We start from the raw sequence: 18,735 nt of genomic DNA on the forward strand, positions 1-18,735 counted from the left end.
CAAAGATCATCTGAGCTGATTTTGGACAAAATTGACCAAAATTTGTGGGAGGAGTAGCGAAAAAACTGTTTTTGATTTAATTCAATATGGCAGACAGGTACATTTAAGGAAAATGACAAATGACACATTGTCGGAATCGGCATAAGCCAGGGAATAAAATGACATAAAGCAGACAAATTTTGGATAATGTTTTCAAAAGTTATAAGCAATTTTGCAAAAATCATTATATCTGTGGAACACTAGGTGGCGCTGTGCTGAAACTTCTCATGTACCTTCAGGACACTCTGATGGTCATATGTACCAAATTTTGTGAAGATATGTCAAATTGTTTAAAAGTTATTGCAATTTATGACAAAATTCAAAATGGCGGACACGTGGTTCATCCGATGTTGACGAATTCGATATCCTCGGATTCGGCATGGCACAGGGAATCCATAGACACCAAGATCTTGATTTTCTAATAAAGTGTTCAAAAGTTATTGGCCAAAATAGCCATTTTCAGATCTCATGACCTGTAGGTGGCGCTGTTCCCAAATTTGGCATGGAACCTCAGATCATGGTCTTGATCAAGTGTACCAATTTTAGTTTTGATTGCTCAAAGTTTGGCCGAGATACAGCCTCTATAGCAATTTTGGGTCAACCTCGTTAACTTCGTGACATCATAACTTTTGAACAAAGATGAATAAAAAAAATCTGTTCAGTCATTTCTGTGCGGCTCAGACCAAAGATCACCTGATCAAAGTTTGGACAAAATTGGACAAATTTTGAAGGAGGAGTAGCGAAAAAACGGAATACTGTACTTTTCAAAATGGCCACTACTGTACTGGGTGGAGACTTAATGTAAGATATTGAATGTGATCAGTATGAAGAGAGGAATCAGTTGTATTGACATTCATTTTTCTGGAACAAAGGGTTCAAAAGTTATAACCTTTACAAAAGTGAATATTTGAACTGGTGGTGGCGCTATAGACTTAGTCCTAGATACTCCAAAGTTGGTCAAATTACTTTTAATTACTATCACTACAAGCATGCCAAATTTGATAATTTTCCTTCTTATGGTTCATTGATTACCATACAGGGGGAAGAAGAATAACTACGAATTTGGACATAAAGGAATTGCATGTGATAGCTTCAGATTAGACCAGTTTTAGGCAGAATGCCTAGAACAGACACAAGTTCTGCATCTTTTCCTGCCACAGTACCTCATGCGGTCTGGGCATGTGTCACACTGAGTTTCGAACCCACAATGCAGAGCATTCGGGATCCGTGGCGTAACACATTGAGCTAATCAGCCATGCAAGTTCATCAGTATGCTAAGCAGAGGTTTCAGTGTGAGAAAGAGTTCACAAAAAAAAAAAGCTTCATAGCATGTTAACCATATTAGTATGCAAAGTTATTTAATGCCAACTAAGTTTTGGTTAACCTGTTGACTGAAGACCACATTAGAAAGAATAGCAATAGTTTAGCATGCTAAGCAATTACTGTGCTAAGCTAACTAGCATAAGACAACAAACACAAGCAAGGTCACATTCAGAGATGAATATCTCGGAAATGGTAGTGAATATCAAAAATCTGTTCAGTCATTTCTGTGCGGCTCGGTCCAAAGATCATCTGAGCTGATTTTGGACAAAATTGACCAAAATTTGTAGGAGGAGTAGCGAAAAAACTGTTTTTCATTTACTTCAATATGGCAGACAGGTACATTTAAGGAAAATGACAAATGATACATTGTCGGAATCGGCATAAGCCAGGGAATAAAATGACATGAAGCATACACATTTTGGAAAGTGTTTTCAAAAGTTATAAGCGTTTTTGAAATAATCATTACATCTGTGGAACAGTAGGTGGCGCTGTGCTGAAACTTCTCAGGTACCTTCACGACCTTCTAAAGGTCATACATACCAATTTTTGTGAAGATATGTCAAATTGTTTAAAAGATATCGCAATTTATGACAAAATTCAAAATGGCGGACACGTGATTCATCCAGTGACGAATCGATATCCTCGGATTCGGCATGATCCAAGGAATCCATAGACACCAAGATCTTGATTTTCTGACAAACTGTTCAAAAGTTATTGGCCAAAATAGCCATTTTTCATATCTCATGACCTGTAGGTGGCGCTGTTCCCAAGTTTGGCATAGACCCTCAGACCATGGTCTTGATGAAGCGTACCAATTTTTGTTTCGATTGCTCAAAGTTTGGCCGAGATACAGCCTCTATACTAATTTCGGGTCGACCTCGTTAACTTCGTGACATCATAACCTTTGAACAAAGATGAATAAAAAAAATCTGTTCAGTCATTTCTGTGCGGCTCAGTCCAAAGATAATCTGATCAAAGATTGGACAAAATTGGACAAATTTTGAAGGAGGAGAAGCGAAAAAAACAAATACTGTACTTTTCAAAATGGCCGCTACTGTAATGGGTGGAGACTTAATGTAAGAAGTTGAATAGCATCAGCATGAAGAGACGAATCAGATGAACTAAATTAAATTTTTCTATGACAAACAGTTCAAATGTTAAAACCGTTAGAATGTTGAAATTTTGAACTGGTGGTGGCGCTATAGAGTTGGTTCTAGAGACTCCAAATTTGGTCCAATCACTATTCATGAGCATCTCTACAACTGTGCCAAATTTCATCATTTTCTCATGTTCCGTTGATAGGGCTGCCATAGACTCCCATTCGGGAGGAAGAATAATAATAATAAAAGGGAAAACGTACAATTACAATAGGGGCTACAGCCCCTTCGGGGCTTGGCCCCTAATGACAGCTGTAATCCTATTTTATCTTTGCCACATATTTTTCATGCTCAAACCTACTAAATCATTTGCAACGCTCATTTTATTCTGCGTTTCAGTCAAGCGTGCGCTCACGATACCGGTTTTCTTTTGCGCTGCGCTTTTCTGCGCGGATCTCTTTATGGCACTGGTTTGACGTGGGGGTGGAGTCAAGAAACGGGGGCACTGGAAATGCATTGGAGGGGAACGTAATCGGCGACAGGTGAAATAATTCTTTGACATGGTTAAAAATAATGAATGGTTTGTTTTTGTTGGTTTGTTTTAGCATATGTTGTCGCCAATTACGCCCCCTCCAATGCATTTCTTATAGTAATATGACCTGTCTCACTGCCTGTATCCACTTTTGTGTCCTTAAACATTCGTTTTTTGGGGTCGACAGCTTATAAAAACTTATTTCTGGTTTTTTAGCTTGTTAGCTGTACACCTTGTCACACAGCAGCTTTTAGGCATTGTTCTGTTTTTTGTATGAGTCAGAAAAGACAAGAAGGCAGCCTCACGCAATACAAAGTCAATGGAGACGGTTGGATTGTTTTTCCCCCGGTGGGCGTGGTTTTCAGATTATAATAAATGTGCTCTGTCTCTATGCTTGATCTGTTCTGTTGCGATCTGCGTCTCCTGTCGATGACGTGTTTGCGGGGGCGTGCCCCCGTTTCTTGACTCCACCCCCACGTCAAACCAGTGCCATAAAGAGAACCGCGCAGAAAGTGCAGCGCAAAAGAAAACCGGTATCGTGAGCGCACGCTTGACTGAAACGCAGAATAAAATGAGCGTTGCAAATGATTTAGTAGGTTTGAGCATGAAAAATATGTGGCAAAGATAAATAGGATTACAGCTGTCATTGATTTTTGTAATTGATTATATTTTTATTTTTGCACTACGTTATTTTATTTTGCAATTTATTATTTTTGCTTGCAAAACTTATTTTTTTCTGCTCAATACTTTATTTTTCCTTTGCAATTCTTTATTTTTGTTTGCAAAACATTTTTTTATTGCTCAATTCTTTTTTTTGTTTTGCAAAACTTTATTTTTGTGCAAAACTTTAAGGCATTAATTTGACTCCATATGCAGTGGTTTAACCTTAATTTTATGAAGTGACAATACTTTTTTGTGTAAAAAAAAAAATACAAAAAAAAATTACAAATTTAACAAATTTTCCTCTTCCCTGTCAGTCTGTTGTACAGTTGGTGAGGTGAATGTATTGCAGAGCTTCCATGTTTATGTCCCAGTACCGACTCAATACTAAACTTTTAACACAGAGGAATATTGTGACATGTTTGAGAAAACTCAAGAATACAATGGAGGTGTTTCAGGGAGTTCAGAATCAGAAACAGTGCGCACTGATGAAGAGAAGTGCTTTGTAACTTGCAACATTGCTCAGACAGCAACATTACACAGTAAATGATGTTTTAACAAAATTCGGGAGGAGCAGGTTCAGATAATTAACCCAATTAGCACAGGTGGAGAGCATTCAGTTAATCAACTCAACCAATGACTAGAGGTATAAATACAGCAGACTTACCCCGGTTCATCTGAGAGTTTATCAGCATGCCTCCTCCACCCCATCTCCTCACTTCTAGTTCTATCTACTCTAGCTCTATTTTACCACACCGGGGGAAGAACTCTGGGTTCGGGCCAATATTCTGAGCTCGGAGCCCACGCGTTTTCCTAATTAAGAAAAAGCGACAAACACTGGGTCTTAGTGTGAACTCATGCAATGATCAATGATCTGATGAAGAACATCATGCACAGAGAGCTTCTTCGCTGTTGTGCTGCCACAAAATGAATGATTTATATGTGTCTGTGCTATAACATCTACAGTATATTTGTACATTTTCGTCTGCTTCTATGTGAGAACATTAAAGTCCCAAAACACAATGTCATAATATTTTATTTTAAGGCTGTGACAAAGAACATGAAGATTTATTTGAAGCAGGCTCACTGCAGACTAAAGACGGTTCACGCATACGTGTGTGTGTGTGTGTGTGTGTGTGTGTGTATGTGGTAATGTCAGATGAAAGAATGAATATTAGATCAGGGTAGGATAAAATTCATCTCTGTAAAAAAGAATGTGTATGATACTCAAATAGTTTGCATGTATTAACATGTGTGTGTGTTTGATAGCGTATGTGTGTAACAGACGTAGGCCAGTAAAAGCTGTGCATGTAAACCTCACTCACCTGAACTCAAGAGGTGCTCTAGCGCTATAGACTGCAGTCTTTAGTCTCCTTGTTAGAGCACCCGCCTCCCATGCTGGTGGACCCGGGTTTGAGTTCCGCTTAGAAGAGTTTTAACAAGAGGGGTTACAGGAGCTTTGTTTGCAAGCACACATACATATGTGGATATGAACATGATGAACATTTTTTTTCTCTTATTTTCAGTCTCCCCCATTCACTTTCAGTGGCCAGTCACTTTTGACCAAGAACACCACAAGTGTAACTTTGTGGCATTTTGTACAAAACAAAAGCATTTCAACCCAAATTTCCTGATTATGCTGATCTAACCACTGGTGACACAACAGCAGCAGTGCTTGAGAATGATCACCGACATCTGTCATCATCCAATCACAGCCCCCCTCATGCACATCAGTATACATTACGCAACTGCACCAATTCCTCAAAAAAAAAACAAAAAAAAAAGGAAAAGAAAATAAATTTGGCCAATGTGTGGAAATATGGATTAAACAACAAATATGGATAAACCTGCAAAACAGAATAGACTGTCACAGACATACACTAGAGCAGCACTTCTCAAAGTCCGGACTCCGGTCCGGATCCGGACCCGGAGGGGATTCAATCCGGACCCGCCTCCATTTCGTATTTCAACAGCAGTAATTGTGTGTAAGGGATTAAAAGTCTGGATTTCCTACTTTGATAAACGCATGTCAAAATCATTTGTTTAGTGTTTCATGTCTTTTTGGAGATGGTCCGAAATTAAAGCGAAGGCGAGATATTTAAAGTTTTCCTCTGTGATTCAGTTGCCATGACATCCAGTGAGCATATAGGCTACTTTTGATGTAATTGGGCGCGAGTTGCGCGACGCGACACTTCACGCGCAGTAAGCGTTTGAATGGGTGTGGAGCAGTGGTTCTCAACCTGCGGCCCGTCACAAATGTAAATGCGGCCGCGATATGCCGACCACAATAATAATAATAATAAAAAAAAAATTAGCATACAATTTATTTTTGTTTTAAAATTTAAATTAAAGTGAATTAAAAAAAAATATAAATGAGCTAATGCTTTTTTGTCATATAAAATAATTTTGGTGAGCATTTATTATTTTCAGACATCAGCCAATGTAGGCTAATGACGCAATCACTCAGTTAACGAAACAAACACAAGTGCGCGCTTGAAAGAATTCAAACAGTAGCCATTAATTTTGTAAATTTAATCCTCAAAATGGTCAAATTTGTTATTAAAGGAGAAAAACTAAATGTGGAAGATAAAATGAAGGAACACAAGCAAACAAGAAGAGTCGCAGCATCAGCAGTAAAGGTAAGAAGAATGGAAGAATCAGTTTTCTGTTAATGAGCGAGATGGGCAGCCTTCTTGTTTGCTCTGTAGTAAAGTAGCCTACTTGATAAGCAAAACCTACAATTTCAAAAGAATGAACTGTAAATTCGATGTGTTTGATTGATGTATTTAAATCAGTAAAAATAACCGCATCAGCGCACCCGCGGCTGGATGAGCCCAACTCGGCCGCGCGCTAGCGGATCCGATGCTGCGCGAGGGATTGCGACATGACAGAAAGCTTGATATGGTCAGAGATTGTAATTAGCCTACAGTGCACTCATTGTTGTTTGTAAAAAGAGCTGAGTAATATTTGCTTAATAAGGCGTTTATGTGATTGTTTGGTGACTATTGCGATGATGTTGAAGAGAGTCATAAAGTCATACAGAATTAAATAGCAACTTAAAGTGATTGTATATACAGTTTGTGTGTTCATTGAGCATTACTGATTATTATTGTAAAGCTAATGTCAGTAAGTTAGTTTTTATTTGTTATTTATTGTGTGCAACATCTAAGTATAATAATAGTATTATCTGCTAATACCGTAACATTAAATCTGATTGGTTTGCATTGGTGACGTCATATGTAAATTATATGCGGACCGTGAGACTTGCACTTGGACCATTGTGCGGCCCACTGGGAAAACAGTTTGAGAACCACTGCACTAGAGTCTAGGCAACACGAATAACAAACTCTAAATTAAGAAATAAGCATTATTTTGGGACAAATCATTGTTTGATTTGCGAACTGCAGAATCCTCTGCCGTCAGGTAGCTCCCACTTCGAGCGGCAAATCACAAGGCAAATTTCAAGGCAAATCCCTTTCACTGTCAGCGTTTTGATTTCAACAAATCAGTTTTGGCCACGCAAGAACACATGCAATCTACCCGTGAGAATAATATGCTGATGTGATTTACTGCTCAAGAAACATTTCTGATTATTATCAATGTTGAAAACAGTTGTTTTTTTTTTTTTTTAGGATTCTTTGAATAGAAAGTAAAAAAAAAAACAGATGTATCTGAAAAAGAAAGATTGTGTTACATTATAAATGTCTTTACTGTCACTTTTGATCAATTTAATGTATCCTTGCTCAATAAAAGTATTACTTTCTTTAATCCCCCCTAACATTTTTTACTTTTGAACACCAAGGCAAGGCAAGGCAAGGCAATTTTATTTGTATAGCACATTTCATACACAATGGTAATTCAAAGTGCTTTACATAAAGAATAATAATAAAAATAGAACATAAAGGAATAGAAATAACAGTAAAAACAGAGAATTTTACCACAATATTTAAAATGCATTAAAAGTCAGAATCAAGATGATACATAAAAGATATAAAATACATTAAAAATGAAATAAAAACAGGAAAAGGAATTTAAAGAATAAAAAGATAATACATATAAAATAAAGTGCAAACAGTTCGGACATAGCACAGTGCTCAATCAGCAAATGCATAGATAAAAAGATGTGTTTTGAGTCTGGATTTGAATGTGGCTACTGTAGGAGCACACCTGATCTCTTCTGGAAGCTGGTTCCAGCTGCGGCTGGCGTAACAGCTAAAAGCAGACTCTCCCTGCTTTGAGTGAACCCTTGGTATTTTTAAGTGTGTTGATCCTGATGATCTGAGTGATCTGTTAGGTTTATATTCTATGAGCATATCTGCAATGTATTGAGGTCCTAGGCCATTGAGTGATTTATAAACGAGTAGCAGTACTTTAAAATCAATTCTAAATGCAACTGGAAGCCAGTGCAAGGACCTGAGGACTGGTGTGATGTGTTCATGTTTTCAGGTTCTGCTCAGTATCCTGGCAGCAGCGTTCTGTACGAGCTGCAGTTGTCTTATGGTCTTTTTGGGAAGGCCAGTGAGGAGCCCATTACAGTAATCCACCCTGCTGGTGATGAAAGCATGAACAAGTTTCTCTAAGTCTTGACTGGAGACAAAGCATCTAATTCTTGCAATATTTTTGAGATGATAATATGCTGATTTAGTTATTGTCTTTACATGGCTACTGAAACTCAGGTCTGACTCCAGAATCACACCAAGATTCCTGACTTGATTTTTAGTTGTTTGACACCCCTAGAGTGAAGGTACGTGTTCACTTTGAGAACTTCGTCTTTGTTTCCAAAACGCAATGACTTCAGTTTTGTCTTTGTTTAACTGAAGGAAGTTTAGGCACATCCAATTTTTAATTTCATCAATGCATTGGCACAGGGAGTCAATGGGGCTGTAGTCGTTAGGTGAGAGGGCTAGGTAAATCTGGGTGTCATCTGCATAGCTGTGATATGCAATTTGGTTCTTTCTCATTATTTGGCTCAGTGGCAGCATATATAGGTTGAACAGGAGGGGTGCAAGTATTGAACCTTGAGGGACTCCGCATGTCATGGATGTCCACTCAGACTTATGGTCACCGATACTCACATAATAACCTCTCCCTTCTAAGTATGACCTGAACCATTTAAGGACCATCCCAGAAAGCCCAACCCAGTTTTCGAGCCTGTCAAGAAGAATGTTGTGATCGACAGTGTCAAACGCAGCACTGAGGTCAAGTAGAACCAGCACTGATAATTTACCTGAATCTGTGTTTAGGCGAATATCATTTATTATCTTTATGAGTGCTGTCTCTGTGCTGTGATGCTGTCGGAAACCAGATTGAAAGTTATCAAAGTATCCATTCAAGCTTAAGAACTTGTTCAGCTGATTGAAAACAACTTTTTCAATGATCTTGCCTATGAAGGAAGATTTGAGATTGGCCTGTAGTTGCTCAATATGGTGTTATCCAGATTGCTCTTTTTCAGGAGGGGCTTAACAACTGCAGTTTTCAGGGATTTTGGAAAAGTCCCAGAGAGAAGTGAGGCATTTACCACTTCTAGGAGATCTGCTTCTAAACAGTTAAACACTCTTTTGAAAAAAGATGTGGGAAGTGTGTCAAGGGTGCAGGTTTGATGTTTTAAGGGGCTGTACTGTTTCTTCCAAAATTTTACCATCAATTGCTTCGAAATCAGACATAATAGCTACTTTCTGAGGTTGTGATCTGATCTGTTTTACCCCAGTGCAGCTCAAGGATGTGCTGATCGCCTTTCTGATATTATTAATTTTCTCAGAGAAGAAGGAAGCAAACTCACAACATTTGCTGTCTGAGAGCATTTCACTGGGAATCTGACTTGGGGGGTTTGTTAGTCTCTCTACAGTAGCAAAAAGAGTGCGGGTGTTGTTTAAGTTTCTGTTTATAATATTTGAGAAGAAGGTCTGTCTAGCTTTGCCTAATTCCACATTGAAAGCATGAAGAATATCTTTATAGATGTTATAATGGATTTCAAGTTTTGTCTTTCGCCACATGCGCTCAGCTTTTCTGCATTGTCTTTTCATATTTTGCACGCTGTAGAGTTTCTCCACGGTGCTTTTTGTCTGCCACTTTTCTTCCTGACTTTCACAGGAGCAATGTTATCAATAACATTCTGTACTTTTGAGTTAAAAGAATCAAGGAGAAAATCAACAGAGTCTGCAGATATGCTTGGTGTTAAAGATATAGCCTTCATAAACAGTGCACTAGTGTTCTCACTTAAGTATCGCTTTTTGACCGAGACAGATCTAGCTTCAACAGTCGGACAGTTCAATATTTCAAAGAAAATACAGAAATGATCAGATAGCGCTACATCCTTAATGACAATGGATGAAATGTTTAGACCCTTACTGATAATTAAATCTAGAGTGTGTCCACGATTGTGTGTAGGTCCATGTACATGCTGAGTCAGATCAAAAGTATTCAAAACAGTTATGATTTCTTTTGCCATATTGGATTCTGCATTTTCTATGTGGATGTTAAAGTCCCCAGTAATAGCAAAACAGTCAAACTCTGAGGAAATTGCTGATAACAGTTCTGTAAAGTCCTCCACAAAGGCTGGAGAGTATTTTGGAGGCCTGGAGATAACTGTAAGTAAAATGCGAGGAGCACCTTTTAATACAATACCCAAGTATTCGAAAGACAAGTAATCACCAAATGACACTTGCTTGCATTGATAGACATCTTTAAATAGAGCAGCAACACCTCCACCTCTCCTAACAGCTATGCAGACACTCATAAAAGTAAAGTTAGGAGGGGCTGTTTCATTCAGGATTGTTGCACTGCAGCTGTCTTCAAGCCATGTTTCATTTAGAAGCATAAAATCTAGGTTGTTTGTGGTTATTAAGTCATTGACTAGAAGTGATTTATTTTTTAAGTGAGCGTATGTTTAGAAGTGCTAACTTAACAGTCTTACTTTCTGTCTCTACAGTAGTCTTAGTTTGACGTGTAATAGGTAGCAGATTAAATGGGTTTGCCAAATGGTTTGAAAAAGGCCTTAGGCTTTCTATCACGTAATAAAACAGAAATAGAGAAAGCTACAGGCACACTGGGTTCCCGCTTGTTCTGTAAACATTTGATAAAGTCACTGTTATCATAGCGGGGACCCGACACACATCACTGAGAGCTGTTATCGGTTGTTTTTGATTCACCTAGAACAGATGAAGGAGGGTGAGGGCCCTGGCGTTGTGGCAGGGGCCGAAGAGCTCTCACAGGAGGAGGGGGAGGTCGAGCTGGGCCCACAGGCTTTGGTGGTTTCGGGGCTTGACGCTTTTTTGTTGATATCTGGGGGCTCGCAGCAAAAGAGTGGGAGAGTTTGGTTCCAGCATACACCAGTTCCTCCATTTTCTCTGAGAAGCACAGAAGAGGGGATGCTGGAGAGAGGGATAACGTGTCCGGTGAGACCAAACTTTTGTCTAATCTATAATGTTACAAAAGCTTTCTATTTCAGATAAATGCTGTTATTTTGAATGATGGTTTGTGTGTAGCATGACATTTTTTGAATGACATTAAAATTCTTTTTTTTAGATTTAAATTGTACATAAATAGGTTAAGCAAAACAAATGTGTCTGAGAACCTTTTATACACATCCTTCACTGCAGACACTGAAATGACACAAACTGGCCCTCATTTATCAAATGAACATAGAAACCAGCGTACATACGACAACGCTCACGTGTGATTCATTAAACTTTAGTAAGCGACCAATTCTGTCGCTTGAATGAACGGGTGATGTTAAATGTGGCGGCTGAAAACAATCGTCATTTAAATATCAAGGCCCAAATTTTAGAAGCCTTGCCCTATAGTTTACGACACAGAGAAAAGTAACCCAGCCATGAGAGGAAGTAATCGCATGAAAAAGAAAATTTATCTTACTCTAAAATCACCTATCAAACTCTGTAATTTCAAACAATAAAATTAATTTAAATAAAAATACTGGTAAATAAAACTAAACACTTACAAACATTACACACATACAAATCAATAATGTGGTTATTTTAGAACCTCACTCCACAGAAAATCCTTTAAATTTGTTCTATTCATAACAGAAAAAGAATTAAAAATAAGTAGCTTTATATTGAAATACAAATTAGGCTATAGTGGCATTCATTATAAAGCAGAAATGAATTTATTTAGAACAAAACTGAATTAATCCAAACGTTTCCATATTTGCAATGTAACATTTATTTCTCTAATGAACTGTTCATTATTTAAACTAAGACTTTCTATTTCACTCATTTCAGTATCCACATAAAACATGGCGGACCATTTAAATTGAGGAATGTTAACTTTCTCTGCATTTAGTTTGCTGATAAATAGCTGAAATGTAAAGTTAGCAATGCTAGAACTGATATGTAGTGTCTGCGTGTGAGTGAGGCGCTCGAGCGATCAATTGGATTTAATAAAATAAAGAAATATTTTAATAAAAAAGAAAACAACTTTTGATGTTGCCATTTGCACATCCAAAGTTAAATCCCTGAAAAAACAACAACAACAACAACAACAAAAAAACATTTGTGGTATTTTAAGACATGCATCTATTCTAATTTAATTTTAATCGTGTCATTTAATGGTTAATGATCGGTGAGTGAGTGATTGTCAGTCAGGAAAATAATCTAAATGTTCTCATAACAGTTCTCCACCAGATCTACTATGCTGCACACCAGAATTTTATTTTTTGGGGGGGCCCATCTAAAAATGAGGGGCCTAAAATTTTATTTTATTATATATATATATATATATATATATATATATATATATATATATATATATATATATATAATTTTTATTTGTATTTTTATGTCAAAGTAAACTTTGTTTATGCCAGTTGTGCCTGCTGTTATATTTTCAGTAGGTGGTGACCAGTGACTGTTAAAATGTATTAATTTCATTTTTTTTTTCATGATGAATTCTTTAAACTAATAATGATAAAAAAATGTATTAGACTCATCTATAACAGTTTAGACATTTATAAATTAATTTTGAACATTAAATAAAACATTTTGTCCGAACCTCAAGTAAATTAGCCCTACATATTATTTGGTTTGATTGTGTAATTTGCTTTTTGAACCATGGAAAAACAGTGATCTCTCTATTCTAAAAAAAAAATACAGATTATCTAGAGTCATAAATTCCCTGAGCCATTCTGATTACTCTTTGATATAGTCCTATTTGATGATCAGTAGTTCGCTAAATATAATAATTCAATAAGCATCTATTTAGGCTACAATAAGCACTTTAAAAAATATTAAATATTTTTATTACCTATCTAGAGAGCTGGCTGATTAAAGTAGGCTAAGTTTGAAAATGATATAATTTGTACATGGAGTTATTATATAAAAAGATACTTAATTTCTTTACAATTTATAGATGTTATTTTAACAGTCAGTTATGCAAGTCCTGGAGAGAAGACAATTCTAGAGAAAAAGCATGTTTAATTTGCATGGAACAAAGTTTGAGCCGCACACGCATTATCTGAGCGAGAGCAAATAACGCCACGAAACTGCCTCAAATGAACTATAATGACGAGAAGAAAACTGTGCGCGCTGCAGTCAGAGGTTCTTGATTCTTTAACGACTTTTTATTGGTTAAAATGAATGGAGAGTATCTGACAAATCAATAATAACAAATAGATCAGAAATCTGGGCCCCCCTCAGGCCCCCCCGTGGCTACGCCACTGCAGTACACAAGTTCCTGCTGACTTAAAAACGTGCGTACACGAGCTGAGACCTGATGTGAGATTTGATCATAGCCACTGCTCACGCTCATACTGATAAATGCCAAATTTTGTGTTGAAACGAGCGTACGCACAGTTTTTCTGGTGTACGATCGTTTAAGAAATGAAGGCCACTGTGTGGTGCAGTACAAATATTTCAAGTGTCTCTTATTTTTCTATAAAGAACCACGATTGTCCCTTATTTTCCTGTTCTGAAGTTGGTAACATTACCTACATCTTGGATGGCCTGAGGGTGGGTAAATTAATAGCAAATTTTCATTTTTGTGTGAACTGTCCTTTTAAGATGGCTGAGTATTGTTTATTAGGCATTGAGAAAGGTCACAAATGTTTGCTGTTTTTTCATTAAAGTAGTGGATTTATCTCGCAATTGTCAGTTTTAGTTTACTTCAGATAAACTCCTCTAATCTTCATAGGTTTTCAGCACATGTAAAAGCACAGATCAGATGCTTTATTATGCATATTTTTCCAATCACACATTTCACAGATCTGCTTTAAAATAGTAAACAAACTGTATGTATTTATGTTTGCTTTATTTTCGCAGTGGGATATTTGAGAGGTATTTTTATATTTACATTTACATTTAGTCATTTAGCAGACGCTTTTCTCCAAAGTGACTTACAAATGAGAATAGTAGAAATCAAATCAACATGAGAACAACAGTATGTAAGTGCTGTGCCAAGTCATAGTTCCGTCAGTAACGTTCTCGTAGCAAGGATTTTTTTTTTTTTTTAATAAATACACAAATAGATGGAAGAAGAATAGAAATCAAGGTAAGTGCTACTATTACTGGGTCAAGTGCTGATGAAAAAGATACGTCTTTAGCATTTTTTTGAAAATGGCTAAAGATTCAGCTGCTTGGAGTGAGCATGGCAGGTCATTCCACCAGCCAGGAACAGACCCAAAGAAGGTCTGTGAGATTGATTTTGTGCCCCTATGTGATGGCATCACAAGGCACCGTTCACTTGCAGAACGCAAGTTTCTGGAGGGCGCATAAGGCTAAAGTAGTGAGTTAAGGTATAGCGGTGCAGAGCCAGCGTTCGTTCTGTAGGCAAACATCAGAGCCTTGAATTGGATGCGAGCAGCTATTGGCAGCCAATGCAGACTGATGAAGAGAGGTGTGACATGCGCTCTCTTTCGTTCGTTAAAGACCAGTCTTGCTGCAGCATTCTGGATCAGTTGTAGAGGCTTGACAGTGCATGCTGGAAGGCCAGCCAAGAGAGCATTACAATAGTCCAGTCTGGATAGAACAAGAGCTTGGACAAGAATTTGTGTGGAATGCTCCGATAGGAAGGGTCTAATCTTCCTGATGTTGTACAAGGCAAATCTGCAGGACCGGGCCGTTGTAGCAACATGATCTGTGAAGCTTAAACAATCATCCATCACCACTCCAAGGTTCCTGGCTCTCCTGGGAGCAATAATGGTTGATGACCCAAGTTGAATTGAAATGTTATGATGTTGTGTTGGGTTGGCACCGACCACAAGCAGTTCCATTTTTGCAAGGTTGAGTTGAAGGTGGTGGTCCTGTATCCAGGCAGAAATTTCTGTCAGGCAGGCTGCGATGCGATGCGACCAGCAACCGTCGGATCATCTGGTTGGAATGAGAGGTGGAATTGTGTGTCATCAGCATAACAGTGATAGGAGAAACCATGATCCTGAATGACAGATCCTAGTGATGACATGTAGATGGAGAAGAGAAGTGGTCCAAGCACAGAGCCCTGAGGTACCCCAGTAGCAAGATGATGTGACTTAGACACCTCACCTCTCCAAGATAGCCTGAAGGACCTACCTGAGAGGTAAGAGTTGAACCACTGGAGTGCGGTTCCCGAGATGCCCTTCAAAATGAGTGTTGACAGGAGGATCTGGTGGTTAACTGTGTCAAAAGCAGCAGACAGATCCAGCAAGATGAGTACTGATGATTTTGAAGTTGCTCGTGCCAGTCTCAGGGCTTCAGTGCAGTCTCAGTTGAGTGACCACTCTTGAAGCCAGACTGGTTGTTGTCAAGGAGGTTGTTCTGTGTGAGATAAGTAGACAGTTGGTTGAATACAACTCTCTCAAGTGTCTTTGCAATGAAAGGAAGAAGGAATACTGGTCTGTAGTTTTCTAAAAGTGCTGGATTCAGAGTGGGTTTTTTAAGCAGTGAGGTAATCCTAGCCTGCTTATAAGCTGTGGGAAATGTTCCAGTGTGAAGGGAAGAATTGATAATGTGAGTGAGTGCAGGTACAACTGAGGAGGAGATGGCCTAAAGAAGATGAGTAGGGATAGGGCCTAGCGGACAGGTAGTAGGGTGACTGGAAAGGATGAGTTTTGAAACATCTGCCTCAGAAAGCATGGAGAAGGAGGGGAGAATTTGTGTGTTTTCCGTTGAGATGTTATTGTCAGTGTGTGGTGTGGAGAATTGGCCGCTGATGGTTGTTATTTTATGTGTGAAGAATGTGTCATCAGCTGTAAGAGCTGATGTGGGAGGGAGAGGAGGAGGGCAAAGAAGAGAAGAGAAGATTTTGAAAAGTGCGGGAATCAGTAGAATTGTTAATTTTAGTGTGATAGTACTAAAATGTTTTAGCATTGGAGACATAAGTAGAGAAAGAAGAAAGGAGTGACTGATAGAAGCTAAGGTCAGTAGGATCTTTAGATTTGCGCCACTTCCTCTCTGCAGCCCTGACTCTAGACCGATGCTCACGGAGAGCATCAGAGAGCCAGGGGGCAGAGGGGGTGGCACAGGCTGGTATGGATGAAAGGGGGCAGAAGTCATCTAAGCAAGATATAAGAGTGGTGCAAAGAGTGTCAGTAGCGTTGTTAGTGTCCAGTGATGAGAACTGGTTAGGGGGAGGTGGATGAGACCAAAGAGGATAGATGGGCTAGTGAGAGTGAGTGTAGGTTTCGCCGAAAAGTAACATGTGGTGGAGTGTGTGTTGAGTTAGGGGTCAGGTTGAGATTAAAAGTGATGAGGAAGTGGTCTGGAGGTGTGTAGTGGAGGAAGTAGTCTGAGGTTTGTAGTGGAGGAAGTGGTCTGAGGTGTGTAGTGAAGTAACCAGTGTAATGTTGGTGGAGCCACAGTGTGTGTAGATGAGGTCCAATTGGTTACCTGATTTGTGGGTAGCTGAGGTAGCCACTTGCTTGAGATCAAATGAGGCAAGCAAAGTGTGGAAGTCAGCAGCCTGAGGTTTGTCTAGATGGATGCTGAAATCTCCAAATACTAGCAGAGGAGTACCATCCTCAGGGAAGGATGATAGTAACACATCTAACCCCTCCAAGAAGTTACCTAGCTGACCTGGGGGACGATAAACAACTACAACATGGATTTTAGTAGGGTAGGTGATGGTAATTGCATGTGATTCAAATGAACCATTGTCACAGAGAGATGGTAAAGGATTGAACTTCCATTCACTGGACATAAGCAGACCAGTATCACCACCCCTCCCAATCTGGCAAGAGGTGTGAGAGAAAGTGAAATTAGAGGAGAGGGCTGCTGGTGTGGCAGTGTCCTCTGGTTTGATCCATGTCTCAGTCAGAGCCATGAGATGGAGACTTGAATGAGTAGCAATAGATGTAATGAAGTCTGCTTTGTTTACAGCAGATTGACAATTCCAGAGCCCAATAGAAATAGAAAATAATGTACTAGATGACATGGGTAAAATAAACAGGTTGTTATGGTTGCACTGCCTCCAACGTGTAGCACGCGATTTATGAGTGTTAGTAATAGTGGGAATTTGGAAGCACATGCTGTTGTATTCAACACTTACAGTTAATTTAAGTGCTGCTGGTTTCAATGAATGACTCTTATGAGTTCATCATATAAACAGGAGGAGGCAGTATTATCTCAAAGAGATCAGAGCGCATGATAAGAAATACTGTTTGAGGAATCACAGACTCACTAATAAACACAATACAACAGAGAAAACAGTGATTTCACAGCATGTGACAACAATATCTGCCTTCTGTGATTCACTTACCAAGACACACTTGATCATCTGTTAGATTGTCACAGGAACTCAAATAAAATCATCAGCACAGCATTAAAGTCTCAGAAGCACAAAGTTACCAGTGACACACCATAACACACACACACACACAACTAAAGAAAGATGAAACACTCACCTCAGATAATATTTGTAAATCTTCTTTTTCCTCCTCTGAACTGTTGTGATGAACTGAAATTTCTTTGACTTCCTTAAATGAAGTGAAACTGTTTTTCAAGAAGAGACATAAGAATCAGAAGAATGAGAGTCAGACATCAGCAAACACACACTCAGTTCTCGGTCACTGTATATATTTGCTTGAATATTTATAAATACTACATACATTTGCTATTCAACGCTCCCAATCAGCGGCACATTTTCAAATCACGACAGCATTTTCCTCCTGCTGGATTCATTCAATTTACTGCTGTAATCCACTGAAGCTTTAGGGCTGGATCGGTTTGTTCCCACAGCATTATCAGATCGCTGGAAGAGCAAGTGACGTGTACAGTGAGCAAGAATGTCACTCTTTATTCATGCTATTCATGCCCATGTCTTGTGTCTATTACTCAATACTTGCACAGCAGGAAGTTTCTGCTACTAAAAGGGGAAATTTACAACCAGAAGTAGGAGGTTCAGTCTGTCGCTTGTGGGTCAGTGGAGAAAAATAATGAAAAGAGAGAGTGATCGAATGAATAAGAAAAAGAGTAGAGGATCTCCAGATCCAAAAACAAGCAAAGAAGAAGATCTGCATAAACCAGAAGAAGCGGATAGAAGTTCTTTACACACATAAAATATTCAAGGCCTCTTTACATAGCTTCAAATATTTAGGCGTACAGGTGACAATTTTTCACCATTGCTCAGCTGTCTCACAAAGGATTTTCACCGTTGGTCTCTTCTCCCTTTGTCTTTACTAGGTAGAATTAATTGTGTGAAGATGAACGTGCTCCCTAAATTTTTATATCTTTTTCAATGTATCCCTATTTTTGATCCCAAAGTCCTTTTTTGTCACACTAGATATCTCTATTTCTACAGTAAATTCATTTGGAATGGCAAGACTCCAAAGATTCGAAAAAGTGTCTTGCAGAAACCAAGGCATTTGGGTGGTCCTAATTTTCAGTTTTATTATTGGGCAGCAAATATACGGTCCATGCTACACTGGATTAATTCAAACAATTTTGTCAGCACCCCAACATGGTTTAACATTGAGAGCCCAGGTGAAAAAAGTACTCTTCTATAATGTACTTAAAGTGCTCTATTTTCGCGCACTAATTTTGTACTTAATATACTAAAAAATTCTTCTTTAGTACTTCTTAAGATAATCTTAAGAACTTCTAAGTGTACTCAACTGTGCTATTTTGAGACAGCATGAAATATGAACTAAAATGTGCTTTT

The 18,735-nt window shown here is 38.5% G+C and overlaps 1 protein-coding gene across 2 annotated transcripts in view; it reads right to left on the reverse strand.

The window, feature by feature from the left end:
- Window positions 1-18,242, reverse strand: part of LOC125244041 (NACHT, LRR and PYD domains-containing protein 3-like) — a 58,791-nt gene extending 40,549 nt beyond the window's left edge. The window contains exons 1-4 of one of the 2 annotated variants that reach the window (XM_048153965.1): window positions 17,684-18,242; window positions 17,480-17,567; window positions 4,977-5,074; window positions 4,319-4,464 (exon numbers count right to left, since the gene is read on the reverse strand). The gene's annotated coding sequence lies outside the window, so the exon portion shown is untranslated. The remainder of the gene's footprint in view (window positions 1-4,318; window positions 4,465-4,976; window positions 5,075-17,479; window positions 17,568-17,683) is intronic. The other variant, XM_048153973.1, reaches the window with a different exon arrangement.
- Between the last annotated feature and the right edge of the window lie 493 nt (window positions 18,243-18,735).

Source organism: Megalobrama amblycephala, linkage group LG1, assembly GCF_018812025.1.
Source record: "Megalobrama amblycephala isolate DHTTF-2021 linkage group LG1, ASM1881202v1, whole genome shotgun sequence".
In the NCBI taxonomy this organism is placed as follows: Eukaryota; Metazoa; Chordata; class Actinopteri; order Cypriniformes; family Xenocyprididae; genus Megalobrama; species Megalobrama amblycephala.